The sequence below is a fragment of the Grammomys surdaster genome, unplaced genomic scaffold (genome assembly GCF_004785775.1).
Source record: "Grammomys surdaster isolate TR1022 unplaced genomic scaffold, NIH_TR_1.0 126906, whole genome shotgun sequence".
Lineage (NCBI taxonomy): Eukaryota > Metazoa > Chordata > Mammalia > Rodentia > Muridae > Grammomys > Grammomys surdaster.
The window spans coordinates 1,911,933-1,921,936 of record NW_021621692.1 but is presented as its reverse complement, the minus strand read 5'-3'; positions in this window follow the sequence as shown (position 1 = coordinate 1,921,936).

The following is a 10,004-nucleotide window of genomic DNA, read 5'->3' as shown; positions in this document are numbered from 1 at the left end:
CACTGGAGAAAAGACATTTAAAATCAAATAGTCAACCCCCGTTACTCCAGAACCTGAGGCTAGCTAGCTCTGAAGGGTTCTGATGACCTCAGATAGAATATACATCTTTATTGATTAGAGAAAAGGGAATCTGTGGGCTTTGAAAGTGAACGGTAAGTTTTTCTCAGTACTAATAATCATCTTTAAACTTATATGTGTGTATTTACGGTATGTGTGTACGCATGCACATGCTACAGCATGTGTGTAGAGGTCAGAAGACAACTTGCAGGACTTGGTTGTCTCCTACCATGTGGAGACATACAACTCAGGTCTTCAGGCTTGGTGGCAGGTGCCTTAACTCACTAAGCCATCTGGCTGTCCCCGATGCGTAATTTTGAACAAAGATTTCATATGATAGAAGATAGAATGGACAAATATTGTGGAAGCTGTTTTGGGTCAAATAAGTTTTCTTTTCCAAAGAAGAATTTACAGGATCAGAATTAATAATGACGCTTAATGACAGCTGGAAATCCCCTACTAGGGGAGGTTAGCCCAGAGATACTGATTCAGCGTGGGGATTTCATCAGCTTCTTTCTTCTTGTTTTAGATTTGTATTAGTTTTAATTATATGTGTGTATGTCTCTGTGTGGATAACCACACAAGCAGGCAGGTGCCTGCAGAGGCCAGAGGCATATACATTCACATAAATGAGACGTGCACACACAAACACATAAAGACAAAATAAACTTGTTTTTTTTTTAAAAAAAAAAAAAGGAACAAAGAAAGCAAATTAAATTAATGAGTTGAATATGGGATCAAGAACAGAATAAGGAAGCCGGGCGGTGGTGGCGCACGCCTTTAATCCCAGCACTTGGGAGGCAGAGGCAGGCGGATTTCTGAGTTTGAGAGTTCGAGGCTAGCCTGGTCTACAGAGTGAGTTCCAGGACAGCCAGGGCTACACAGAGAAACCCTGTCTCGAAAAACAAAACAAAACAAAACAAAACAAAGCAGAACAAAATAAGGATAGAGTGATGTTATTCAGAATGAAGATATGATTGTACTTCAACTCTGTTCTTCAAATTGGTTATGAATCGGTACTGTGTTTCCAGGAGGGGAAGGAGAGATGACAGATTTTCTCTCTGTCTCTGTGTCTCTCTCTCTCTCTCTCTCTCTCTCTCTCTCTCTCTCTCTGTGTGTGTCTTTGTCTCTCTCTGTCTCTGTCTCTCTGTCTCTGGCTTTGTCTCTCTGTTTTTGTCTGTCTCTCTATCTGTCTCTCTCTGTCTCTGCCTCTGTCTCTGTTTTTGTCTCTCTGTCTCTGTCTGTCTCTCTCTGTCTCTGCTTCTCTCTGTCTCTGTCTCTCTGTCTCCATCTCTCCCTCTGTCTCTCTGTCTCTCTCTCTGGCCCACAAATGGCTTATTGAGACAAACCCGTACTGTCGCTGTGGCGTTTTCCTAGCCTGTAGGCCATTACCACTCAGAAAAGCTATCCCAGGATATAATCTGCTCTTTGTGGCCCCACAGTAACCTCACTTCCATGTCTAATTTCTCTTGGGGGTATCTGTGCTTTGTTCCAAGCGTCTGCTTGTGTCTTTCTTGCTTCTTTCTACCAAAGGCTTCTGTTGCTTGCGGGGTTGTGGTTTGACTGTGAACTGCTCCCCATTGGCTCATGTGTCTGATGGTGGAACCTTTAGAAGACAGAGCCTTACTAGGGAAAGTGGGTTACTTGGGGAAGACTTTGAAGCTCTGATGGTGAATGGAATGGGGAGGGGTAGAGGGATAAGAACAGGGGGAGAAAAGGTGGTAGGTAGTGTTCATGGCATGGTATACCTGCAATTCCTGTACTTAGAAAGTTGAGACAGGATCAGAATGAATGAAGTGAGTTTAAGGCTCAATATGACAATATAGCAAGGACAATATAATTAAGGGGAATATAGCAAGATCCTGCCACAAAAGCAAAACAAATACACAAAGAAATAACAACAACAATAACAACAAACCAAAGTCATGTGACTAGGGTGACTATATGATTTATCACGAGAACACAGTCACTCTCAAGAGGATCCAAGGGCATATTATTTATTCTTGAGTCAGGATCTCATTAGTCCAGGCTGCCCTTGAACTCCCCATGTAGTAGAAGAGGACTTTGAACTCTTGTGACTCATGCCTCCAAACGTTGAGATTACAGGTTTGTGCCACCATCCCTAGCTAAGAGGATGTTATTAACTACTAGGACCGCGGGTGCCACCTAATACAACTGCTTGTTCCTACTCCATGCCTACAGGCTTTTTTTTTGTACAGTCCTTGGTTGTTTTTGTTTTTAAGATGGGGTCTCAGTATGTTTTCCAGACTGCCTGGATCTTATTGACTCTTCAATTTCCTGAGTAGCTAGGATTACAAGTGGGTGTCACTATGCCCTATTTTTTTTTAACCAATTTAGATAGCATTAACATTCAAGAGCTAGATGATCTACAAGTTCTAAAAACAAAACAAAATCCCTGTGATTCCGATACTTAGGAGGAGGATTATGAGTTGGAAGCCTGGGCTATATAGTGACATTCTGTTTCAAAAGCCATCAAAGAAACAACGGGCTCAGAGGACCTCATTATAAGTGGAAAATACTAGCAAACACATCTGTTGGGGTGGAAAGAGGGATTGTGGGCAAAGTAAAAGAATGGGGGTTGTACCTCTCTCTCTCTCTCTCTCTCTCTCTCTCTCTCTCTCTCTCTCTCTCTCTGACACACACACACACACACACACACAGGATCAGATTTAAAGTGATTTTGAAATGACATTGCTTAACCCATCCAATGGAGTTCAAGTCCGAATTCAAGGACATTCTGAAAACCTGGGCAAAACGGTATTTCCCCAGCTGTGGGACAGCAGGTCAGTGGCTGAGCTGGAAGCTCCATCTCATGACGGTCTGCTAAGTCATCTCCCTGTGAGTCAACCGGGCTTCTGAGCCGGCTTTCTAGACTGTTATTCCAGCCCTGTAACGACGACGTGCAAAGAGGGCTGGGGCTGGGCAGAACCTTGGCTCTTGCACTGGAGTGGGATCCAGATAAACCAAAGGATATCCATTTCCTGAGAAAAATGTCCACCAACCCTCTTCTCACATCAGTTATGTCTGTTCCACACAGCTCAAGCACTCAGCCCTGGCAAATGAAAAGTGGGCATACTGTTGGTCTAAGGCTAACAGTTCTAGCCTTAGACCTAGGGACTTCTCATTGTGTCTGAGATCTAGGTAGTATTATAAACTGTGGGCATCCTTACACCATCTTTAATGGTTCTAATATTAATAGTAGTATCAACTCAGATGAATCTTTACCTATTTGTCTTCCCCTAATAATTCTATAAGGCTGTCATTAAGTAGCTCTATTTTATTTTATGGGTTTTTTTTCTTAGTTTGTTTGAGACAGGGTCATAAGTAACCCAGGCTGGATTCAAGCTCCCTATGTAGCTGAGGTTGGTTTTAAGGACTTGTCCTTCCTGTCTCCAACTCCCAAGTGCTAGAGTCCGTATATACATCAGTATGCTTAGCTGACTATTTTGTTGTATTGGAATTAAGGCACAGAGACGTTAACTAGCCCAGAATGATGGCGGAATTCCGACAGTCATTGCGTGTGTGTGTGTGTGTGTGTGTGTGTGTGTGTATTAGGCATGATCATGGGGGAAGGGTGTGTGGGTGGGGAAAGATTCCCAAAAGGAGCTTGGAGTGTAACTTTGTGGCTTCTTTGATGAGCATGAACTCATCATGCAAGAGACTCTAGGATCAGTCCCTAGTACCAGGTAAGCCGAGAGGTGGTGTGAGGGGGTGGGGGTGGGGCTGCGGTGAGGTGTAGGATGAGCTCCAAGAGCTAAAGGACAAATATTACTAGGAATTCAGCATGTGCCAGGCATATTTCTGTTTAGGAATACGTTTTCTCGGTGAGCTTTAAAAACAGGACCAAACAAAGCCTCTTCCAAAAGACGCCGCTATTATCCATGACCTTTGCTGGAGCTCCTACACCCAGGTAGTAAATCCAGGGGTCCAGGGCCAGTGGGCAGGTAAGCCACCCTGGCGTCAGGTGTCATTTCCATATCCTGACTTTTCTCAGTTTAGAAGAGGATACAAACAATTAGGAAGTTTAAGTAATGGCTAAAGATCACTCAGTGACTTGGGAACAGGTTTACCAGGGATCCAAAGTCGGTTCACATATCGCTTTCACTTTCCCAGACTTCAGTGGTGGGGGCTCAACATTCAATCCTCTGGACTATTTTGCTTTCTTACAGGGTCCAGGTGGAGCCAGATGCCGCCCCCTGGTGGTAGTTTGAGTCTGCGCAGGGCATGCTATAGTGCGTGAGGCGCCGCTAGCTGATTGGCTGGCGTGGATTCCAGGTGCTTTGCAAGTGCTGATGCTAGGACCTTCACGCGACAACCTCAGCCCTGGCCTTCGGGGTTCAAGTGCAGACAGGGGCGGAACAAGCTGACTTGTGAACTTGGCGGGGGGCGTGGGACAATTCCCGTTTCTCTCCTATTCATGTGTGGTCGTGAATTCATCCAGGATACAGAATGACGTTCGGATACCCAAAGGTACCGAGAGGTCCTCACCTGGCCCTCCTGGCAGGTGGGCGGGGATCCACACCGTGGAGTGTCCAAGGAAGAGTGGGAACGGGCAGAGGGCATCCCTCTGGGTTGGTCCTCCCTGCCTGGTGTGGTACTGACTGGTAGTGTCACGATAACACTGTGTAAGTTTCCAGTGGTACCTCATGGTCCTGAAGAATCAGGACCTGCTGGGCAGAATGTGGGAGAGACAGCCTGCTACCAGCCTCAGAGACGGGTACCCAGACACCCACGTGTTAATTTCATAGCACCCATATGTTGCCATTTCTGGCTGTGTGATATTTGAGAGTAAAAACATGGTTCATACCTTGACCACATTACCCACACAGCTCAGAAAGCCGTGGTCACCATCTTCCTCTGGCTGGATCAACTTGTTTGGGTTTGAGTCTAAAGGTCAGGTCCTCGCACCAACCTCATCCTGTGCTATTTCCTCTTAGACAGTTAACCCGAGTGCTCATGGACCAGGGAGGCGGTGAGAAGTGAAAGGCTTGTAACTGCTTTCTTAAAGACGTCCCAGGCTAACGTGACCCATCTAAGGCAGCTTAAAGGTGCCGAGCCTTGAGGAATATAGACTGACTGTGGACTGGATCCCACCACAAAGACCGTTAGGTGTCCCTTGTCTAATGTGCTGGGATGGTGGGTGAGCCAGGCTCTGTGGGTCAGCCAGCCACAGAGCTAGAGGTAGGCAGTATAGGTACTGTTAGCATCTGCCCTGAGCGCCTCTCCGCACCCACCTCCTACCCCCAGAGGCCCAGGAACAGGACTGTGATGCATGCCAAGGAGGGCCAGCCTGCAAATGAGCTGGAAGGGAGCTACTGGAGCAATCTAAAGCGTCCTGCCCTACTAGATGGCCTTTCTAGGGAGCATTTTGCTCTGCATCTCCTACTCTTTACTGATTTGTTCCCCATGGCTTGTTCAGCTTGGTTTTTTATATTAACTAGCACCGCCTGCCCCAGGGGTGGCACTACTCATAGTGGACTGGGCTCACCCACATCAATCAAGAAAAAGCTTCAAGAAAAAGCCCCACCAATACACTCACAAGCCAATCTCAGGTGAAATTCTTTCCTCCCAGGTGATTTCAGTTTCTATCAAGTTGACAACACAAACGAGCCCAGGGTGCTATGGCGGAAGCTCCGAGGATAGAGGTAGTGCTTATATGTAGATATTTACTTTATCTTGTGTGGAGTGCCAAAAATAGATTTGGAAAGAACTGAGAAGAGGCTTTCACTGGGTCCTGAAGGGCGTGAGGGTATTCTGAAGTCAGGGAAGGTGACGTGAAGGAGAACCATGAATGTTCCAAGAGATCTGTTCCAGGTCAGTTCTTGCTTGGAACCACATAGCTATGTCCCATGGGCAGTACTGTTTCTGGAGGAAGGTTCTGGAAGACTTGAGACACACATTAATTAACCTAGTCTTGGGAATGCAACAGAAATGGCGGATGTTCCAAGCAAGATCCAGCTTCTGGGCCCTACTGGAGTTGGGTGCGTGAACCATGACCAGTGAGAGGATATGTGTCTTCCAGGAAAGACAGCATAGTAGTTTTGGATCTTTTTAATTTTTTTAAACGTCTTTTTGCTGCCAAGTGCATTATTGTGATGGTTCCCCAGGGAGCCCTCTCTGGTTTATAGGAAAATTCCATCCTCGAGGGTTTACGGAGAGTGACAGCTAATCTGAAAGCAGCTGTAAGTACAGGGCAGAAATTTTGGTTCCTGCCTGGGTTCTTAGATGTGTTCAGCGCTGTGCCTTGGTCAGCTGGGAGCTATGAGGGAGACACTCTAGGCCGAGAGGGGGGTCATGGGGGGTGTCAGCTGATCACTCACTTGCACCATTTGGTGTGGCGTTTGGGAAGAACTGTGGATAATTCAGTATTCTGGAATCCAAGTCCAGGAGCTGCAATTGACTAACCAGGGATGAAGTGGCGTGAAGATGTGAGACAACTGTGTGGAGACAGTGGAAAGCGCCACCGTCTCTCATGTGTAAGGTCCCTGGCAGTACCCTTTTCTGGGAGCTTTAAAACCAAGGTCATCTTGCCAAGACCACTTCAGACTGGAGGAGGCTGTTAAACATTTTGCATTTTTGATTTATTGTAGTTTGGTTGGTCTTTGTTTGTCTATGCCCTCCCACCCCACTACTTCTTCTTCTCCCTTTCTCTTCTTCATCTTCCCGTTCCCTTCCTTCCTCTTTCCTCCCCTCCTCCCCTCCCCACTCTTCTCCTCCTCTCTTTCTTCCCCCTTCCTTTCCCCTTCCCCTCCTCTGCTTCCTTCTTTTTATATAACTCAGGTTATATGAGTTCCATATGGGGCTAAGGATGAACCTTGAACTCTTTTTTTGATATTTATTTTTTATGTGTATGGCCGTTTTGCCTACATGTATCCCTGCATAGCACATGCATGTGCAGTGCTCATGGAAACCAGAGAAGTTGGAAGATCTTCTGGAGCTGGAGTTACAGACAGTTGTGAGCCAGCATGTGGGTGTTGGGAATCAAACCCTGGTCCTCTGGAAGAGCAGCAAGTTAATAACATCTGAGCCATCTCCTGGAACTTGAATTCTTGATCCTTCTGTCTCCATCTTCCAAACGCTAGGATTATAGTAGAAGAGAATGAGCTACCATGCCCAGCATTATTTATTATATTTATTTAGTGTGTGTGTGTGTGTGAAAGAGAGAGAGAGATATCTGTCTGTCTGTCTGTCTGTCTGTCTGTCTTGGGGAGGCAGGGACAGATGGCTGTGTTGGAAGGAGTGACCCTACAGCTGGTGGTTCTCCCTGAACACTCCAGGTGCAGTGGCCAAAGCACAAGCCCTCTTCAACAACCATGGTGGTCTCTTTCCTATGGACCTCATGGTCGAGTCAGTGGCCTGAGATGAGCCCGGGTGCTGCAGAAGGCCGAGGACCAGAGCTCAGCACGGAGTCACAGTGAACAGTTTCTGTTCCAAACAATTCTGTGAGCCAAGAAAGTGTCCCCACAGATAAAGCTGGGAGTTAGTCTTGCCCGAGGAAACCAGCCAGGGCTTGCGTGCCATCTGAGGGGCTGGTGCTGTGTTGGAGAAGCCCTAGTGGGTGGCTGTCCTTTGCAGCTTTCCCTGTACGTATGATGTTGGATGGTTTCTCAAGACTGCAGTCAGCTGCAAATGCTGGTTTGACAGGAAATTCTGAGGTTAGAAGTCATACCTCTTAGTGCTGACTTAGGGAAAGCCCCTTGCTTTTTGTTGCTTTCCTGCCTCGGAAACAGGCTGGATGAGGCCGAGGGGGCAGGTGAGATTTGTCCCACTAAGCTCTCTGCTACATTGTGTTGCCCCACTAAGCTCTCTGCTACATTGTGTTGCCCCACTAAGCTCTCTGCTCCAGTGTATTGCTCTTTTCTTCTGACTGGCTGGGTCAGTATGCATCTCCTTCCTTTCTTTCTCATTTCATGAATTGCCTTCAAAATTCACTTCTTCCGTGGAGTGCTCCTCAGAGTGCTCCCTGACCATCCTATTCCTGTGGCCTGCTGGGACCTCCTGTGCAACCTGGAACCTCATGGCTCCCGGGGGAGCACTTGATCTCGTGCCTGGTCTCAGTTCTTTGTCTCTGCCCTCAGGCTCTGTCATCCCAGTCCAGGGAGGGGAGACACTGTTGCTCATTTACAGCAATCACAGCAGTGGGTCCTTAAGAAGCACTGGGTTCAATCTCTTTGGATAAGGTTGTCTAGCTGAAATGTTTTCCCACTATCCTCCCTCCCCTCCTTTGTTTACCTTGTCTCTCTTTCCTTTCTGTCTTCCTCCCCCAATCCTTTTCTCTCCACCACTCCTTCTTCTCTTTCCCTGCCTTATAGGGTGTTACTATGTAGCTCAGGCAGGACCCAACTCCCAACCCTCCCCTCTCAGCCGCCTGTTCCCATCTCCAGCCACAGTTATTATATTATTTTCATTTCTTCTGCACAACTGCCTTTTAAAAATGTGGCAAGCAGCCGGGCGGTGGTGGCGCACGCCTTTAATCCCAGCACTTGGGAGGCAGAGGCAGGTGGATTTCTGAGTTCGAGGCCAGCCTGGTCTACAGAGTGAGTTCCAGGACAGCCAGAGCTGCACAGAGAAACCCTGTCTTGAAAAACCAAAAAAAAAAAAAAGTGGCAAGCATCAAATCCACTCCCCTCACCCCCGTGGATGCAAACATTGAGGTTCGGAGTAATCATGTGACTGATACTTTTCTATTTCTCAGCCTCCCTGAAGCTAGGAAACCATCGATTTTATTCAGACCACAGGTACATGCCTGGATGTTAAAAGGACCCAGTGTGTGGAAGGTTCGTGCGGCACTTTGAGGAAGTATGGCAAGACAGAAAGAGATGGTGAGCTTATAACAGTAACCAGAGGGAGAAGTCTGGGTAACTAGATTTTGTTGACAGGAACCGAGAGCTGTCTGCATCTGAAGGGCCCTCCCGGGAGAAGTAGCCTGTCTTGCAGATCGCATGCACAAAACACACCAGTAATCGGATCTTTAAGCTGGGTTTTATTCAAGGACCTGGCAATCTGGAAGGAAATCTAGGGTGAAATCAGCAGAAAACCAGGACAAAGACAACCAATCAATTCAAAGTTGAGTCTTGTCCCCTGGTCTGGTGGGGTCTACCCACCTCCTTCCTCATAGCAGGGAGAAGGTCTGCAAACACCAAAGCCACTTAGCCTTGTATCCCTTCTCACCCATTTGGGTAACATCTAGCTAGATCTAAGCTTAACCCAGATCAAACTGTGAGTAGTGCGCATGGGCTAAAATGCTTCCAATGCGCATGTGTAGACTCTCCTACAGAGTGATGTAAAAATGAGGGTGGGTACGGGAGCATACACAGTACCCATCATTGGGCCTGTACCACAGGTGCAGTCAGGCCTCAGGCCTCAGGCCTCAGGAAGTGGCTCTGAGAAGGTAGATAGGACTGAGGTAATGTGCAAGGACAGAGCGTCCTCCTGCCAGCATCCTTGTGTCCTTCCACAGTGCTTACCTTTATCCTTTTGTTGTGTCGTCCCGGGCGTCTCTTCCTTCCTAACTGGAACTCAAGTTGCACTTCTAGTAAGATTTCCTAGACATTTCTGTAGACACGTCCCAGCTACAGGGCACACGGCAGTGGTTCTTTCCAAATGAGCTGTTTTTCTTGCGTAACTTGCTTAGGCCGCTGTGACCACTGTCTGCTTGGCAGGATGGCAGTAAATCCTGAAGTCCTTTCCTCTTGCTTTTCCCAGATTATTTCTAGTCCCCAAGTCTAAGACCACCCACGTCTTCGTGTCCTCAGACGGCAGCCTCATTCAGCAGCCTCCAGTCCTTTCTACCCTGGTTGTTGCTGTGACCTGCTCTGGCCTGTCACTTCAGAACACTTTTCTTTCTGTTACTTTCTAAAATCTTCTAAAACAAGGCACACCGCGGGCTGGAAATGTCTCTTACTTGGTCGAATGCTTGCATAGCA